The sequence below is a fragment of the Gracilinanus agilis genome, chromosome 5 (assembly GCF_016433145.1).
Source record: "Gracilinanus agilis isolate LMUSP501 chromosome 5, AgileGrace, whole genome shotgun sequence".
NCBI classification, from domain to species: domain Eukaryota; kingdom Metazoa; phylum Chordata; class Mammalia; order Didelphimorphia; family Didelphidae; genus Gracilinanus; species Gracilinanus agilis.
This window is the reverse complement of record NC_058134.1, coordinates 257,321,051-257,342,082: the sequence shown is the minus strand read 5'-3', so window position 1 is coordinate 257,342,082 and position 21,032 is coordinate 257,321,051.

The following is a 21,032-nucleotide window of genomic DNA, read 5'->3' as shown; positions in this document are numbered from 1 at the left end:
CTTTGAACTCATAAAAGAGAATTCTTTATAGTAATTATATTTTTTGTCCTCTCCTGTGCCCTATATGCTCACTTCAATACATGTCAGTAAGGAGTTTTCACTCCAGAAAACCTTCCCTAGGAATCAGAAAAATAAATAACCTGTGTCAGGGGAAAGCTTAAGATGCATTTGACAGTAGTCTGTATAAACAGTACTAATCAGAGGAATAGGATTATAGACAGACTGAAAGGTTTTAGAGCAGGAAAGTGCCTTAAAAGTCATTTGGTCTAACCCATTAATTTTATAGAAGAGAACAATGAGATCCAGAGATATTAAGAGAATCGCTGAAGGTAACCTAGGCAATAAGTGTCATAAGCAGAATTTGTATTCATTATCATGCATAATATGGTTCATGAGCCTTTACAGAAAAAGCCCCTCCCCATACATACATTACACCAATGTCATGTCCCAGCTCAGGGACATCAATGTGCAAAAATGTCCAGGGTCTTCAGTTCAGAATCTCAGTCTCTTGTGCTAATCCCTCAGGTGGGTGTGAGCAAAACCTCTTGGACAGAATTGGAATTTGTGTGCCATTCTTTGCTACCCTGTGGTTAGTAATCCCTCCCCACCTTCTTCTTCTAAATACTCTCTCCTCTATGTCATGCTGTCTTCATTTTCCATTGACTTTCCCAAATGGGTCCTTTTTGTCTCCTTTGCTTGGATCATCATCTAAATCATTCCTCTTTACCTCCCTATGTTATCTCATTGTTGCCTTTGCTACCCTGCCCTTACAAGAGAGGACTTCACTATTCACATCAATGCTCCTTCAAATTGGCTAATCTTCTAGTTCCTTAATCTGAGATCATGCAAACTCCTGCAAGGAGATAGTCATAACCTGTATTTCATCATTACCCATTCCTTATCCCTTTTCTACCTCCATGGTTTGGACAAAAGAAAAACTGCTCATATACATGGACACAACCTCCTATTATTTTGTTTCTTCCTATGCCTCACTTTTCATAAAAACAATTCTTTGACACCATCTTTAGCTCTAATCCCTTCATCTCTCAATCGCTCCAAACCCTCCAACTCTCAGTTCTCAAGGAATTTTCTGCTCTGACTAAAGTTTCCTCCCTTGCTAATTTCAAACCTATAGTTAACCAGTTTAACTTCAGACTGTCTTCTACTTTCTAATCACTTACCCCATTATCCAATTAATGCTTATCCCTTGCCAAATCCAACACAGGATTATTCCTTTCTACTGATCTCTGCTTTCATTCATATGCTGCTAACTTGGGCTGGAAGAAATCACTTAATTTAGCTGAATTCCACAAAGGTTTATACTACTTAAATACAACTGGTCCTTGCCTGCAGAATGGCAGCACTTTTATTATCTCCTCCCTCCAAATTGATTCCCTCTCTTTCCACCAAAATAAGTTAATCAAAATTCTTTCTTTCCCCCTTCCAGTTTCTTTCTCCTCCACTAAACCTCATCCTTTCAAATAAATGAAAGATATAAATAATAATTATTTTATAATTATTAACATTGCTATTATATGAGGAAATGGAGACTGAGTGGCTAAACAACTTCCAAATTGATAAATGTTATATATGAAGTCTTCCTTATGCCAGGGTTCATCTCTAACTATAATGCTACTTCTTTCTGTTCTCCAGGACAAATGAGGGGAATGTTCTTTTTACTCACTGTCCCACCATGAATTAAGGGAGAGAGCAATACCATAGAGTCTATGTTCTCCTACCCACCAGAGCAAGGAAAAAGAATTAAAAGACCAAATATCCTATACAAAGGTGAATTTGAAGCTCTCCTTACTATTCTTGTCGAATCAAATATTTTGGGTAAATTTGTGTTGTTGTTCAGTCTTTTCCATCATGTTTAACTCTTCATAATCCCATTTGGGGTCTTCTTAGCAAAGATAGTATAGTTATTTGTCATTTCCTTATTCAGCTCTTTTTATAGGTGAGCAAACTGAAGTAAACAGAATAAGTGATTTGCCCAGAGTCACACTTAATCCTGTTTGCTTCAGTTTGCTCACCTGTAACTAGTAAGTGTTAGGAATATGAATCTTGTTGACTCCAGGCCTAGTACTTTATCCATGGAGCCACCTAGCTACTGTCTTGATATAATCTAGTTGTACTCTATGTCATATCTTGTGAATTGTAAGCAATATCAAAACTTGGAGATTTTGCAGGCCACTTTCAGAAAGCCAAATCTGAAGATCCTTTTCCTTTTTCCATGAGAGAAATCCATTTTGCCCTTCCCAGCTGATCAACAGAATGTGACTGGTTCCATTCAAGCACCATGACTTGGAGGATATGTGTAGGGGACTTGTTCTGGCCTGAAACTGAGAGAAAAGTGAGTTATTATATCCTATAACCCACATATGTAGAAGGTACACAATATCTACCATAAATTACATTGTGTTAAATGAGTGAGAAACAAACAGATTCCTCACATAAATTAAGATATGAAAGGAAGGAAAAAGTACTGAAAGAAGAGAGTAAATATCATTGAGAAAATAATGTCCTTAAGGAGATCAAATAGAAGACATAAGTAGCTTTTTTTTAAGGTGAAAGAATATCTCATACAAGAAAGAATGAAAATAGAATAGCTATAGATATAAAGATATGTGAAAACAAAGAAAATGAAGGAGGTCTAAATGTTATGGCTTCAATCTTTTCAATAAAGTGGAAGGTAATATGTAATTCATTTTTAAGAATGAGTCAAAACTGGAAAGACCTACATGAACTGATGCAGAGTGAAATAAGCAGAACCAGGGGGACATGATATATATATATCCAGTAAGTGGAATATTGTGGAATGACCAAATGGATAGACTGCTACTAAGAGCAATAAAATGATCCAAGACAATTCTGAGCAAGTTATGAAAGAGAATGCTATCTATGCTATCTACCTCTAGAGAAAGAACTGTTGGAGTATGAATTCAGAAGAAAACATGATTTATCACTTGTCTGGGTATATGATTTGAGGTTTCAGTTTTATAAGAATAGTCACTTACAAAAATGAATAATATGGACATTTTTTGGTGTGATAATACATGTATAAACCAGATTGAATTGCTTGTCAACTCCAGGGGACATGAAGGGAAGAAGGAAAGGAGACAAAATGAATCACATAACTTTGGGAAACTTGTGTGGAAAATGATTAAAAAAATAAAGATAAAACATAAAAAAGAATGAGTCAAGTAAATGTTGGATTATGGCTTGAAGGTTTGGAAGAATCATTGTAAGGATCATTAGGAATGAGAAAATTATTATAAAAAGACTTCTAAATAGAAACGGAGATCATATGAAATTTACCAGCATGAAATTAGCATAAACTATGTTAGTGGCTATCCATCAAGGGCTAAAAGAAAGAATAAAATTAATGGATTACTAGAGTATCAACCTCCTGATCACAGGGAACATATATTCTTCTTTGTGTCACCTTTTTTATCTCTTCAACAATAAATTCAACATTAATTATTATCTACTATATACTATTACCTACCATTAATTATTTCTACTATGAACAACAGGGACTGTTTTTATCATTTTTTTATCACCAGGCCTTAGCATAGAGTCTTAAATGAATACTTTTGAATTGCTTGCTTGATTTATGGTGATTCATTGTTTGAAAGTAATGAGTTAATGGATCCTAAGATATTCAGGAGGAAACAGAATTTACAGTAAGATCATGAATCCAAAAAAGAAGAGAGAACTCAAAAGCCATATTATCTAACACCTTTCTTTTACAAACAGGGAAACTGAGGATCAGCAAGAGAAAATCCCTTGCTCAAGTCCTTGTACACAATATGCATCAGAAGTAGGATTCAAAGCTAGATCTTCAGACTCCAGAATTGGTGTCACTCCTTTAGTCATACTACTCTAAACTGAAATGGCTGGCTATGGAGTCTGTTGATTATCTCAACATGACACAATATTCTTTCCCATTCCCTCCTTCAATTACGATCCTGTCTGTAAAGCCCAGGATATACTATATCTCTCTTCCAAAATAGAAGGTTCTATCTCATGATTGATATAGATCCCTGCTGGACAGATTCCACATAACACCCCAAAATGACAGAATGACAAGGACTAATGGCTTTGTAGCCACTAGAACAGGGAGTTGGAGCTATCCAACAGAAATAAGAAAAGGAGGCAAGATGTAATTGTAGAATGAAATTAAAACTGTCCATTGCTGAAGAATGGACACCAGGATATCAAGGGCTGCATTGAGGCTTGCATAGGGAAAGAAAGAAAACAGAACGAGATGAAAAAAGAAAAAACCCCACAGAAAATTCAGCAGGGGTATAACTTCTACTTGCTCATACCCCTCCATACCTTCTCATTCTTAGTGTTGATTTTTCATGGATTCCTATAAATCTTTCTGGAGCATCCAGCCAACTTTTTTTCTCCTTCACCATGAATATCCTGTTTTTGTTTTTTATGCTCTTAGTGAACAACAGCCTCTTCAGGTCGACTTTTCCCCCTTCCTTGGTGCTGAACAATAAAAAAAAACCCAGAAGGAGCCATTAACAGATTCTTGGAGAGCAAATCAGTTAAGCACAAAGCTGCAGAAGACACAGGCAAGGCAGGTTGCTGCACAGTGGAGCATGCCTTCCTTTTAATTTAATTTTGGATTGCCTACATCTTCTTACTTGCTGGCTTGCAAGGATTTTAGAACTAAATAAATAACCCTAAAAAACTATATGTCCTCTATTCTATCCCATTAAAAGTAGCAGCAAGGCTATATGTAATCAACTTTCAATTAATCAACAAACATTTTAGTCAGATATTATGCTAAGGGCTATGGATATGGATATGGCCAATAATTGTGACATAATTGACATAAGAAACTCTTCAGTGAGAAAACTCCCTCTCTCAGTTCAGGTTCTCTGCATTGTATAGTTCTAGAAGCAGAGGTCTTAAATGTTTCTGTGTGTGTGTCCCTGACCCCTTTGGCAAAATGGTGAAATCCAGGGACCCATTATCAGAATATTTTTTAATTAATAGGAAGAATGATAAATTCCAGGTACAGGTAAGAGAAAATAAAGATGTGGGTTTGTTTTAAAATCCAATTTCATGGCCCTAAAATTTCTCCATAAACTCTTCGGGGAATTATATAAGCAAAGTTAAGAATATCTTGCTTAGAATGTTCCTTACAGGTTAAGCAACTTGATTAGGGTTATACATTAACTATGTGCCTGAGGCCATAGTTATGGTCTTTTATGGTTGTGAGGCCAACTCACTATCTACTCCTCTGGACTATAGGGCAGAGCCTACATAGCCAAAAATGGGACATTGGCTGATCACAAGAAGTATGTACGTTACTGGGGCTGAAGCCAACACGTACCTATATAAGCCTATAGAAAATATATTTTTATGCAAACGAATTTTGAATGAGTACATAGGAAAGGGCACATCACAGGTCTCATTCTAAAAGTCACTCAAGAGTTATAAGTTCAACAAAAATTTGTAAACTAAAATTATTTCCATATACTGGGGCTGTGGATGCTAGCTATAAAAATGAACCAAAGAAAGTGTCTGAAATTCTGTAGACATTTTGCCTTTTTAACATGCACAATTAGGAAGGTGAGTTACTTTGTGGACTCAAAACTTTTCAGAGTACCTACCATATGGTGGTTACCTTGGCAACCACAGCAGGATACTATACTTAGAAGATGCATTCTTGTGCTCCAAGGGCCTCTTGTAAAGCCACTATCCTGGTTTTCAGTGTTATTTAAATAAAGAAGAGAAAGAAAAATGAGAAAGAATCTGCTTTGAGGTTAGGGCTGTGCCAGGAGGTGGTTCCAAAATGGGTATTTCTAAAGGCTGGTTAGGTTTGAGTTCTTTTATCTCCCAGACATTTGACCTGATTTGTAAATCTAAACCAAGCTGGTGGCTTCTATTCCTCACACCTACAATTTTATCATCTCCTTGATCCAATCACTCAAAGAAAAGATAACAGGCTGTGTTATTGATCTCAACAAAAGTGTTTACATTTTAGATTACAAATTGTGACTTCTGACACCTGAGTTTAGTACAATAGAATACAGTCAATTTTTACTTCTTGGTATTTCCTGTTTTCAGGAATAAAGACCATATTATATAGAAAGAATAGTAGAATAGAAGGGTTTGTTCATTTGGAAAGACAGAATAGAAGGTAGCATAGTAGAGTGCAAAAAGAACTGGATTTGGAGTCAATCATCAGTCAACACTTATTAAATGCCTTCCATCTGGGATTAGCTTTCATTTAGATTATATGTGTACTTAGTTGCTTCTATTTTGTATCCCCCATTAGAGTATATGCTCCATGATAACTGAGGCAGTATTTTTTATTTTCCTTATATTCCCAGAATTTAGCACAGGGTCTGGCACATAGTAAGTACTTTTTAATTGCTTTTTGATTTATTGGTTGATTTGGTATACTGGGCTTTGTACTAGATGCTAGAGAAAGTCAAAAATGGAAACAGTCTCTCAAAAGCTAAGGTTCTTTTGGGGTAAGTAACTTACATACATATTAAATATATGCAAAACGAGAAGCAGAGTCATTAGTGGAGAGAGGTCAGCTGAGTCATTTTCATTTTTGTCCATTTCTTCATGATCCCGTTTGGGGTTTTCTTGGCAAAGATTCTGGAGAAGTTTGCCATTTCCTTCTTCATTTCATTTTCCAGATGAGGAAACTGCATAGAAGGTGGATAGAGTGCTAGCTTCAAGTCCAAGAAAACTTTAGCTTAAGTCCTGCTTCTGACACATACTGGCTGTATGACCCTTGGAAAGTTACCTAAACTCTCAGGATTTTAAGCAACTCTGTAAGGTCATAAGTTGTGGACAAAACTCAGCAATCTCCTATCTCAGTGAAATTTTAAGTCCAGTTTCTTTTTTTTCTTTCTTTCTTTCCTTCTTTCTATCTATCTATCTATCTATCTATCTATCTATCTATCTATCTATCTATCTATCTATCTATCTATCTATCTTTCTATCATCTCTCAATCTATCTGTATGTGTCTATCCAGCCATTTATCCATTCACCTATCTGTTTGTCCATCTGTCTATATATCTATGGCAAATCTGGACACATACCAAAAAGTAGAGGCATCACCTTGTCAGCAAAGATCTATATCAGTGATAGCAAACCTTTTAGAGACTGAGTGTCCAAACTGTAATCCTCATACTGCATGGGGGTCCCCTGTCTTACCTTGGGACAGGGGAGGGAGGAAGTACTCCCATTGGGCTGCTTTGCAGAGGTAGGGGTGATATGAGAAATGTCCTCAGGAGTGCATGGAGAAAGAGAGGGGAGCAGCCCCCTCCAGCACATGTGCCATAGGTTTGTAAGAATGGGTCTATAAAATCAAAGCTATGGTTTTTCTGATTGAAATATATAACAGTTGGACTATAAGAACTGTTGTGCCAGAGAAGATTTTTGAGAGTCCCTCTGAGAGCAAAGTGATCATCTCAGTCAATACTTAAAAAAATTAATTCTAGGGGCAGCTGGGTAGCTCAGTGGAGTGAGAGTCAGGCCTAGAGACAGGAGGTCCTAGGTTCAAATCTGGCCTCAGCCACTTCCCAGCTGTGTGACCCTGGGCAAGTCACTTGACCCCCATTGCCCACCCTTACCAATCTTCCACCTATGAGACAATACACCGAAGTACAAGGGTTTAAAAAAAATTAATTCAAATTCTTCACTAGAAGGTCAGATTTTAAACCTGAATCTTAAATATTTTGGCCTGTAATGAGAAGACAAGATTCATTGGAAAAGACTCTTACGTTGGGAAAGATTTAAGATAAAAGAAGGAGACTACACAGGTTGTGATGTATGAGATAGTGTCATAGAAACAATGAACATGAACCTGGACAAACTTGACAAATAGCGTAGCATTAGAAAGAACTGACATGATATGGTTCATGGGATCATTAAGAGTTTAACATGACTGAATGCCTGACCAACAACATAAGCTATCTCTCTCCTTCTCTCTCTCTTTATATATATATATATATATATATATATATATACACACACACATATGAATATCATATTGTGATTTTGGTGGGTAGGCATTGATACCACAAGGAAAGCTTCATGTGAAAGAATTCAAGTTAAATTTTAAAGAAAACTAGGAATTCTAAGTGGCAAAAATTAGGAAGTATCCCTGCAGACTTAATTTAAAATGTGATAGCTATGATTTTCATTTTCATTTTATAGTCATATTATTTTATATTTATATATTATTTTATTTTTTATTTATTTTGTTAAATATTTTCCAGTTAAATTTTTTCGCCAAACTAGGGAGTGATTTGAACAGTGTTTTCCATAGCTGCCCTCAAAGCAATTAAGACAGTACATTTCAGAGAAGGTCTTGCATTGATAAAAAGAGTTTCCATACCAGGCATTCTCTCTACCAGTGCAATCAAAGATGCAGTTCTTATCCTACACAAATACAAAACCCTTTTTGCTATCTCAATACCTTTAAATTGGCTACCCCTTCCTTCATCATGTTTGGAATATACTCATTTTTCATCTCGGGATCTTGGAATCTCTGGTTTTAAGACTTAAATAAAGGGACCACTTTCTGCATAAATCTCTCCCTCCCAGCCTCCTCCTTCTCTCTCTTTGTCTGTCTATCTGTCTGTCTGTCTGTCTGTGTCTCCCTCCCTTTCTCTCTCTCCCTCCCCCCTCTTCTCTCTCTGTCTCTGTCTCTGTCTCTGTCTGTCTGTCCGTCTGTCTGTCTCTTCTCTCTCTCTCTCTCTCTCTCTCTCTCTCTCTCTCTCTCTCTCTCTCACTCTCTGTCACTCTCCAATGGAGAACATTGCTAGGGATAGTTCTGTTTTCTGTAATGCCAATATCTTTATTCTGTTGATTTTTATATAAATATATATATGTATATACATATGTTATGAATAAAATAATCTATAGAGAATGGTTTTTGGCTAAGCATATAGGTTTATTGATTATATCAGGTTTATTAGTTAGGCCAGCGTTATAAACCATAAAGTGATATAGTGTCTCTCAGGATCACAAACGACCTGAGCTGTATGTGTGTATATGTGAGCAAGAGTCGGATATAGAAAGGGAGAACAGAAATAAGGACCTGCAAGGTCCAGGGAAACCTGTTTTATAAGTTGTGTTTTTCCATAAAAGGGCAGAAGTCAGGAGAGAGAAACTGAATGACAATGTAAAAGAAAGAGAAAGTGAGACTTGGACCAAGATGATCAAAGAGAGCAGGAGAGGATGGGATTAAAAGAAAAACTGGAAGAATTCCCTCCTAAGTCCTGTGTGTAAAGAGGATAATTTGAGGAGAGGTGTACTCTCTCTGTACTACATGTGTTTTACTACTGTGATAAACAAATCTGAATTGGCATATAATTTTTTAAATAATTCTTTAATTTGTCTCATTAAATATTTTCCTATTATATGTAAACAAATTTTAATAATTATTTTTTTTGATTTCCAGATTATCTCCTCCCTCTTTGAGAAGACAAGTGATTCTGTATTGATTACGCATGTAAAGTCATGACATGTGAATTTTGAGAAAAACAATGTCAGAAAAAGATTTTGTGTTATATGATCTTAATTACTTTTACAATGATGGAGGCTATGAGAAGCCTTCTAATTCAAATAGTCCAAGTGAAAGCTAATTCTAAGAAGAGGCAGCAAAATGGCCATCAAAGAATGGACTCACGAAATATCTGTGATTGTCAGTGTATGGGAATTTCCCAACAGATCCATAACCCCTCAAAAATGAATATTCTTAGATATATAGTCTAGGATTCAGAGAGGTGAAATGACTTGTCTGTAGACATACAACTGGTGTCAAAGGAGGAAACTGAGCTGAAGTCCAGCATTCTGTGTGATATAGCACACTAACGTTCTATTGAAATTAGAAGATTTGGCTAGTTATATTATGTGGTTGAGAACCATTTTTTAAAACATAGATACTGCTGAGCCATTTCAGTTGTTTCTGATTCTGTGACTCCATTTGGGGTTTTCTTGGTATAGATACTGGAATATTTTGCCATTTCCTTCTCTAGATCATTTCACATGTAAGGAACTGAGGCAAATAGAGTTAAGTGACTTGCCCAAGGTAACCTAGCTTTATAACTTACTAGACTCAGAGACTTAAATTGAGGAAGATGAGTGTTTCTGACTTTAAACCTGGTACTCTATAACTGTGCCACCTAGCTGCCCTAGTATAATACAGACATCAAAATAAGTAAATAGTATCTTGATATATTTTGATATTTTCCAATGACAATGAACAATTTGAAATCATTATTCAAATTTAGAAATAGAGTCTTAGTTTAAGATAAATTATTAGCAAAGATAACACACTGAAATATAAATGTGGTCCAAAAGGGGGCAGGTGGCAGGCTGGTCAGGTGGGATTTGACCGCTGTAAAAACATGTTCATTTAAAGCCATTAAATACGCAATTAATGTCATGAGTCATGGTTTGACAATTCAATTAGAGCCTGTGGCCTTCCCATGTAAATTGTATCCGTTATTGCTAGATTAATAGAGGATACATCTTTAACAATTGAGGTATGATTGGCATTTTCATAACAAAATAGCTGCACAGATGGTATGATTTGGCCTAATCAGTCTGAAAAGTTGCACATTCCCATTCCCCATATGGAGGTACCTGTAGGTAATAGAAAAACCTTATTTTTCTGGTGTCCATCAAAAATTGGAAAGGATCCTTCCAATGAATAAAAAATCAACTTGTTTCTCATCACTTGGTTTTAATTTTAATGTCGTTAAAAAATAGTTTGTTTTCAACGTGATGACACCTTTCCATTAAATGGATCTTTGGATCTAGATATTTTCTGAAAAAAAAAATCTGACTTGTGATGACAAAGAATTTCGCATTTTTATTTTGGTTTTTAGAATTTTATTCTGGTTTTAGTATGCAGAAGTTGCTGTGGCATCCCAGAGAAGGCTTTCCTTCTCTCTGTAATCCATCTTTAGCTCATATTCTGTCACAGTGTATTGGATCATACTATGTCGTGCCATGATGTGACATGCCATGTTATGTCCTATCATATCGTATCCCCCATCATATCACCTGTGGAAAGCCCTCATCCCAGCCAAGTATGAGTTAACAGAGATCCACTTTTTGTTTGCTTGTCTGTTATTTTATTGTCAGTGGCTGGCGTGGCTTTCCACTTAGTAGGAGCTTAATGAATATGCATTAAACACTCATTAAATTTGTTCCATTTGTCTTTTTTCTTCAAAACTTGGCCTTCCATCTTAGAATCAATACTTTTTATTGGGTCCAAATTAGAAGAGCATTGAAGACTAGACAGTGGAGGCTAAGTGACTTGTCCAAGGTCACACAGCTAGGAAGCATCTGAAGCCAGATTTGTATTTGTCTTTTCATCAGAAGTATTTATGTATTCTCTGATTCCTCAGTTTTCTGTGCTGTTACTCTTTCCCCAAAAAGGGATTTCTCATTTTTTTCTTCGGTTCTACTTTTAATACATGAACACAATGCACGTATTATTGGTATTCATCATTGTGCCTGTTCCTGTGTTTGAAGGATGCTTGTGTCATTAAATGATTCTCATGGCACATTCAGATATGAATAATAGACTAGATATCAATGAATAAAGAGGACTGAAAATGAATTTTCTCTGCTCACCTGGAACTGAAAAGCAAATATGTTCTTTTTTTATTTTCTTATCTGACAGGAGGTATATTTGTTTAAAGATTTTTCCTCAAAGACTCATTGGAAACATGCATGATCATTCCGGAGTCCACTTCTTAAAAGAACCTTTCAGTGTTCTTGGAATAGACCAATGACTTTCTTCATAACGTATAGATCTAAAAGCTAGCCACATGATGATGTAACCGAGAAAATCACCCCTGTGATCCACAAGCAAAGTTGTGGAGAGATTTAGAACTAATTATACCGACCTGGAAAAGCAAAGATTTTTCCTCAGTTCTTTTTAAAAGAATTTCTTACATTGAATTTAAATGTCCATAGCAAAGATCTCCATATTCACAATGTATGTTTGAAGGAATGAGGGCTGTTTAAATATCTTTTAGAATTAAGGAGGTTTTTCTCATATAATTACATTTTCAATTTTTTCCCAGACTTGTCTATTGTTTCCACTGCCTCCAAATCTAGGATATGAACCATATGCCATCTTCTGGTCACTGTTATAATTTTTGAATGCTGAAGAAAGTTGGCTTTAATGAATGATGGGACTGAACAATGAGGAACAAGCTCCAGTTTTCTAAAAAGTAATTTGTGGGACATGAGGAGTCTTTTGCAATGATGCTTCCAGAATCAGCGGAAGTGACTAGATTTAGTGCTTACCATGGTGCCTGGAATATAGAAGAAGGCTTCAATTTGATTCTGGGCTCTGCCACTGAGGCAAATCACCCTAACACTGAGTCTATTAGTTACCTAATCTATAAAATGGGAATAATAATAGCACTATCTAGGTAATAAATAGATTGAGAGCCAGAGTTGGAATCAGGAAAGCTTGAAATCGAATCTTGGCATCAAGCAAATCACTTAACCTGCCACTTCTCTAGACAGCTTGCTAAGATTTTCAGTTGAAGAGAAGTTATCAACTTTAAATAGTAGAGGGAATTTCCTCCTCTGAGAAATGTTTATACTTGTCATAAATCCAGTTCTTATCCTTGCCTCATAGAGTAGCTATGAGAATCAGGATGAATATACACACACATTCTATTATTATGTATTTTATAGTCTATTATACATATATATTTTGATATATTTTATTCTGTATATATGCACAGAATATACCAAATTGCATGTGTATATGTACATGTAATTATTTATTATATTATATTATATATTTTATATATTATATATAATTAATTATATGTACATTAAATATATTTATGTATATTTAACACATTACTATGTATATATACTTTTATATATATACACATTCATGATAATAAATTTCTATATATACACAAAGAGAGAGAATTTTGTACTCTTTTTAATGGTATATAAATACAACCTGTCATTACCATGTTTTGAGATATTTAACAGAACAATTCGAGTGTTAATTTCACTTGAATTTGATGCCCTTTCTAAGGAATTTTTAAAAATCGATTAGTGAAATCTCATGTTATAGATCACAGGACTATAAATGTAAATGTGAGTCTTCTAGTTCCCTCATTTTACAAATGAGATTTTAGGTATAAGGAAGTGTAGATTTTAAAATTAATATCCAATACTCCACATATTATATTTATGAAGATTTATTAATATTTAAATAGAGAGGTAGAGAAAACAGGCAGTGCTTACCCAAACCACTCACTATAGAAGTTAAATGACTTGTGTAAGCTTACACAGGTAGTACTGGTGTCCAAGATAGGATCCCCAAACCATGTTCAGTAAGGGTTAGAGACTTCCTGAGATTTTTATAGGGATAAACATCAGAAGCAGGATTTGATCCCTCTTAAGGGGGAACTCTTATGGGTAACTTAAATATTACTAGGTTTAGAGAAAGAGGAGAAGGAGGATTGACTGGACAGGAATAATAGACTGGACTAACAAACTGGGGAAACACAAATCCCACCAAAGAACAAGGAATGGGAGATTATCATGATCTTAACTCCAGAAGCACTGATTTTGCGCCATAGCAAACTGCCTCAGACCCTCTGTACTTCAGTCCCTTAAATCTCTTCCCAATATTTGCTTCTCCTTTTCTTTGCTCAAATTTGTTCCCTTCTTCCAGCCTCCTTCTTTGTCTCCAGAAGTTTATCTCATTGCCTAGCACAAAGAAATGGATGCATGTGGATTGTTTTATTAGTTGCTCTATCCCGCTCCTACTTCTGTCTCCATTCCTCTAAATCTATATTCCTGTAAGACTTCAGCCATGCCCCAGGAGATCTGCTGGGATTGTCTCAATTGAAGCTCCATCTCAAGTCTTGTCATCTATTCATCTCTATTGCAATTGTTGAATTTAAGGGAAACCAGAAAGAAGAGGAACTTTCATCTCAGAGAGATCAGACCAATACATGTTAGAGATAACTGGGAGCGGGCAAATGAAAACAGGCAAACTCTTCAAACTGTACCACATAGAAAGAAATCTGCATTATCCATGCAAGGGAATAGATCTCCCCCCTCTTCCCTAAGCTCTCCTCTACCCAAATTGAGCCATTTTGTCTTCCCATTACAATCACATTGTCTTGAATTGGGTTAGGATTACATTACCTACTTTCCCACTTAAGTCTAGTGAATGTGCATCTAGCCTTCTCCCAAATGGCAGGTGTGTGTGTGTGTGTGTGTGTGTGTGTGTGTGTGTGTGTGTGTGTGTGTGTAAAAAGCTGGAAGAATACTCTGGTTTTGTGTAGTGTTACTGTGGAAGTCTAAGTTCTCTGTGTCCCAGATAAAATTGTGTATATACTAGTAATAAGAATAAAATGATTTATAAATCACCATATTGGCTCAGTTCTCACAGGGATGAAGAAGAAATTTTTCTCTGTCCACTTCAATTGCTTATTTCAGGTGCAGTCCTGCATGTGTTGTTGTTATTCAGTCATTGGAGTTTTGCTCTTTTTCTTCTGCAGCTCATTTTACAGAAGAGGAAACTGAGGCAAAATGGTTAAGGATCTTGTCCAGGGTCATATAGCTAGTGTCTGAAGGTAATATTTCTTCTTAACCTAGAATCCTTGAACTTCCCCCCCCCAATATTGTGATAATTTCACTTTAATGTAATTGATTGTCTTTGTAATCCTGCATATTTGATTTTCTGTATAAAAAAAAAATTCTGAGACATGGTCCATAGATTTCACCTGCCCTTCTGTAGAGCTCTATAAGATACAGAAAAAAAGAATTAGAACTTCTGTCTTAGGTTTTCCATCTCAAAAGTTTGTACATCTTTCTAGTCTTTCTCTTCTAATTTTATTTTTTTATAAATCAGAAACCACAAATGCAAGTGGACTATATAGAATTGTTATTAGTTGTTCAAAATTCATTATAAACCAGAGGAACTTTGTGGCTCAATAGATTGAGAACCAGGCCTATAGAGCAAATGTCTTTGGTAAAATGGGGAAAGCAAGTCATTATTTGGAGCTGGAGTCCATAGGAGCCTTCGAAGGCACTGTCAATCTGTGAAGGCTGCTGAGGCAGAGCTAAACTGGGGAGGGTTTATGTTGGGAGTAGAGATAATGAAAGATCTGAGCTGATAGACACAGACAGACAGAAAGACAGACAGATAGATAGATAGATAGATAGATAGATAGATAGATAGATAGATAGACAGACAGACAGACAGTCAGTCAGAGAGAGAGAGACAAAAAGAGAGAGGGAGAGAGAGAGAGAGTGTGTGTGTTATTTTGAGCCAGGAACTACATATTAAACTTTTATTGTGTCAAGCATTGTGCTAAATACTGCTTTATTGTTTAGTTTCAGTTGGGTCTGGTGTCTTGGGGCTCCATATGGACTTTTCTTGGCAAAGATACTAGAGTGGCCAATCATTTCACCCTATTTGCCTCTGTTTTCTCATCTGTAAGATGATCTGGTAAAGTCAATGGCAAACCACTCCAGTATCTTTGTAAAGAAAACCCCAAATGGAGTCAAAAGCCCTTGGACATGACTGAAATGACTGAACAGCAACATTCTAAGTGATGCTCTGTTGACTTCAAAGAGTTATTTCAGCCTCAAGAGGGACTAAAGTAATCTGCAGTCATATCTGATGAACTGGGAGGCTTTGATTTGTTTTTTCTTAGACCTTCCCCCTCCCCAACACTATTTAGTTACAACATCATTATTCTACTACTGAAATCCATTTAAGAATATTATTTATTATACATACTCTTCAACACATACAGAATGCTCTATTTTCATGAGTGGCCCAAGTGGATGGTCCTTGTGAGTTTCCCGACACTATATATCAAGAGATAAAGCAACTCTGAAATTAGACCATCTGAAAACAAACAAAAAAAACTATAGTATCCAGGACATGCTGACAGTAAGCAGGGCCCAGATAGTTTCTCTTTTTCCCATGGAGATGGAACATTTTCTAAGTCTGGTCTATGTTTCTGTCTTTTTTTTCCCACTGTTTTATTCAGAAAACTTCCATGTAGTCAGGAGATGAAGCCCATAGATATAAATGTGTGTGTATCCGTACATATGCATTTATGTCATGTGAAAACACACACATGCATGTTTATTTACATGTAAGCATATGCATATACACATTAATGTTCATGTATTTGTAAACACATTTAAATATAGATGTACATGTAATTATATATAAATATTTCATCTCAATGAATGAATATATGTATTTGTTTATACAAATGTATGTGTATGCCTATATTTACTTGTGGGCAGGCTACTCCCTTCCCATGTAAGGAAAGCATCTTAATGCAACAAACAGATACGTAGCTCAGAATTCACTTTTTAGTTGAATATGCCGTTGGAATTTTCCTTTTTTAGCCAAAGACCTAGAAGTAATCTGGATCTAAGACTACATTGGGAGAGGGGAATGCCACTGCGGAATTCCCTTTGTCAGCGCAAAATTCTCCAATTGAGAGCCGTAACAGTCAGCTTAATCCCTGAGGGATTAAAGGTGTGTTGTTTGAGGGTCTCATAACCAATATGTGGCAAAGATTTCAGCTCTTCCTGAGTCTAAAGTGAGCTCTCCACTACCCATACCATGCTGCCTTTCTGTCTTCTAATACACCATATGAGAGCTGAATTCTCCCCCCCCCCTTCCCCCATTCATGTATTCTTTTTCACTTAAACGGTACTTCCTAAGCATCTCTGTATCGGAGATGGGCTACAATGCTATAGAATGGCTGAGCTCACCGTGGATCTTAGAGCTAGAATGGGGAAAAGTCATTGGAAGTCATGTAGTCCAACTCTCATTATATAGAAAAGGAGACAGAGGACTAGGGTCACCCAGGTAGTAAATACCAGACCTAGAATTCAGACGTAGGTCTCCAAAGTCCACATTAATTCACTTCCCCTTGTAGGATGCTTTTCTCTAATCTCAAAGTTCTGAGAGATGAAATGACTTGCTCATCAGTGACAGAGCTGACACGTGCCAGAATCATGTATGAACCCTGGCTTCCCACATTCCCAGATCAGCCTTCTAATAACTACACCATGCTGCCTCTCATATTACACACCATACCATGTTCTGCACATAACACACATGGAAGAGATACATGGTCTTTTTCTCTTTAAAGAGTGCTGGATTGTCCCTGAAATGGAAATTGGCTACTGAAGTTAGTGTTTGAACTTTCCAAATGGTTAAATAAATTCAGAGAGCAGAACGTTGTCACAGAATTTGATTCGACACTCCCGAGTTTTCCTGGATTAGATTCTGGGCAGTGGTTACCTGTTTGAAGTTCTAAAATAATTAGCAATTTGGACTGCTGTGCAGCAGGCCAATGCACTGGATTAAAGGCAGGAGGGGGGAGACTGAGTTAGGGCTTGGATATGTCAGTGTTGTCTGAGTGATATTTTAAGCCCGTTTGGCCAAGTTGCACCATTTTTCTCCTCTGCTACAAAGATGGTAGTGTGATTTATGATTTTTATCTTTCCCCAAACAGATGCTGTGAAAATTAATTTTAAAGTACTTAGAAAGTGCAGAGTATTGAACAATTGCTATTTAATAAAGAAGTGTGGAGTGACAATCAAGTGGAGAAAAAGAAATTATCCCACCCGGAAGACAGTTTCAGCTTTTAAGATAGCGTTTATTAAACAACTCATGTATACCAAGTAATGTGCTATGCTAAAGGCTGGTGATGAAAAGGCAAAAATAAAAACAGTCCTTGACCTCGCGTAATACTATAATAGAAAAAATTAAATACGCACATAAGTAAATACAGGATGCATCTGAAGTGAATTTAACATAATATGAAAGGTGAGCCACTAGGGATTAAGTGAATCAGAAAAGTTCTGATATAGAAAGAAACACTTGAATGAAGCTTTGAAAGAACTCAGGATCCTATAAGGCTAATGTGTAGAGAATGTGCATTTCAGACACTATCCAATATCTAAAACTGGATGTCCAGTAGTCATCTCAAACCCAGCATGTCCCAAGCCAAACTTAGCTTTTTCTCCCCTTCCAAACTTTCCCATTTTTCTCACCTTCCTCCTGGGAATCTAGGCTTTCCACTCGTGTGTCATCTTCAACTTCTCCCTCTCTCTTATCCCCAACCCATCCAATCTATTTTTGAAGTCTGTCCATTTTACCTCTCGTATGTACCTCCTTTTCTTCTTTTTACAGTGCCACCAGCATGTTTCAGGCCCTTATCACCTCTCACCTAGACAATTGTAGTAGTCTAATAGTCGGTCTTCCATCCGTGAGTGTCTCCCCACTCTAATTCATACTCTACTCACCTATCAAAGTGATCTCTCTCAAACACAAATCTGACCATGTCACCCTCAGCTTTGGCAAGCCTTTTCCAAGTTTGAGTGGCCAGAGGGCAAATTCAAGCTGTTTGGGAGCCCCAATTACCAAAGAGAGCTGAGGGAGGGAGTGCTTGCTTTGAGCAACTGGATAGAGGGGTGAGCATACCAAAAATGTTCTTGGGCATTGGGAAGAGGGGGGAACTAAGCAGCTCCCTGAGTGCCGGCTCTGCATGTGTGCCACGTCTTTGCCAACACTGCTCTACTCAATAAACTCAAGTGGTCCTCTATCCCCTTTCAGACCAAATGTAAAATCCTCTTTTTAGCGTTTAAAGTCCTTTATAACCTGTTCCTTGCTCACCCCTATTCTCCCACATCCTAAACTTTCTAGATATATTTTACCTTACAACCCCACCACATACTCTGGGATCCAGTGACACTGGAATCCTTGCTATTTTTCAAAACAGATATTATATCTCCTCATTATTGGCATTTTTACTGACTCTCTCCCATGCATAGGATAATCTCTTACCTCATATCTACCACCTGAATACCTTCAAGTTCTACCTGAAATCACAATTTCTACAGGAAGCCTTTGCCAATCCCTCTTAATTCTAATGCCCTCCTTCTGTTAATTTTTATCAAATATATCCTGAATATAGCTTGTTTGTACATGGGTTTGTTTATATTCTCTCCCTTTTGGATTGTCAGCTCCTCAGAATATGGATGGCCTTTTACCTTTCTTTAAATCTTCAGCACTTAAATTGTGCATCGGCTAAGGGGGAACAGAGGGTTTTAGGGAAAGGGAAAGAACATAAACATGTAAATATGGGAAAATATTCAAAATAAAAAAATGAAGAAAATAAATCTTCAGCACTTAGCATAGTGTCTGGCACATAAGATTGATTTCAGATATAGGGGATTACCTATTTAAAGGCACAGTGATAAAAAATGGGATGTTGTGGAAGAGAAACAATAGATTTTTATGGGCAAATAAGATATGAAGAAGGGCAATAATATAATAGAGACAAAATCTTATGGTCATAGTGATAAAGGTAGAATTGGCTCCATAAACTTATCCAGTCTAATCCCTTCACTTGACATATGAGGAAACTGAGACTCAGAGACATTAAAGGATTTATCTGAAGTTACATAAAAAGTAAATAATCTTGTACCAGGTTATGAAGCATTTTATAATAAGGTTTGTAATTTATAATATGAAGTATTTTATCATTTATAGAGATGTGACTCTTTTGTTATTAGAGTTTCTTGAGTAGGTGAGTGGCATGGTCAGACTTTGCAAGCTACATGGAGGATTTATTGAAAAGTAGAAGTACCTGATACAAAGAGACCACCAATGAGTCTCTTTCTGTCTTAGAGGCTAGATAAAGACCTGAATTAGGATGGTGATGAAGAGAGTGCAGAAAAAGGGGAAGATAGAGATGTTGTGGGGGTGGGATGAAGACTTGGCGAATAGTTGGATATGAAGTGAGTGAGGAACAGCAAAAAGTCAAGGAAGACTCAGAGGTTGTGATCCTAATTCCTGAAAGGATGATTTTGCCCTTGCCAGCAGTTGGGAATTGTCTAAGGTTGGGAAGAGATACAATTTTGAGGGCAGAGAAGAAATGTTTCCCCCATGTTACTTTAAGGTGCTTTTAAGACATCCAGTTGAAAGTTTCCAATAGACATTTGATGATATGATACTAGAGATTAGGAGAGAGACTAAGATTAAATTTGTGTATGTGGGAGTCATCTGCATAGACAATAGATATATCTTCACCGATAGAGAAGGTACTTTAGCTAATGGAAGGTGATGAGATTACCAAGAGATAGAATAGATTTAGAAGAGGGTTCAAAACAGAGGTTTGGGGGACACTCGTTTTAAAGCTATCTTAACATGGATTAAATTAAAGCTATATAACATGGATTATGATGCAGTAAAAGAAAATGAGCTGTTTAATAGGGAGAAGGAGAACCACTAGAGATCAGTATCATGAAAACTAGGAGAAGAGAGATAATCTAAAGTCCTTTCCACATACATTATCTTGTTTAATCCTCAGAGCAAATGTGTGAAACATGTCATAAAGATCAAAATGCAGAGCTGAAAAGAGACCTCACAGTCCATATAGTGAGGAAACTCAGGTTAAGAGAATTGAAGCAACTTGATCAAAGTCAGATAGATGATGAAAGAGAGAGGTGGGATTTGAACCTGTATCCTTTGACTCTAATGCCATTTAACTTTTCACTGGAAGTTCCTAATATCACAGCTCTTATTCTCACCTTACAGATTAGGAACCTGAAGGTCTGACAGGTTAAGTGATTGGTCAAAGCCATAAAACTAGTAAGTTGGGCCAAGACTCAAATCTAAGTCTCTTGACTTTTATGGCATTTTTCTATATGTCATACTGACTGAAAGAAAATGGCTCTGGAAAGAATGCCAAGAGAGATTAGGGTTCCATATTTAGCTCTCTCTTCTTTATAACACAGACAAATGGCATTGAATTTGAGAGAGAGAAGAAAAATGAAAGAAAGAAAGACAGAAAGAAAAGAAAGAACAAAATGATTTGTTGAATTTCCAGAAAAAGTTTGAGTTTCACCCCTCTGCTTGCCCCTGGCAGAAGATTAACTGGACAAGTCAAAAATGTTTTGTAGGATTTTAGTTTGAATTAAATTTTTCTGG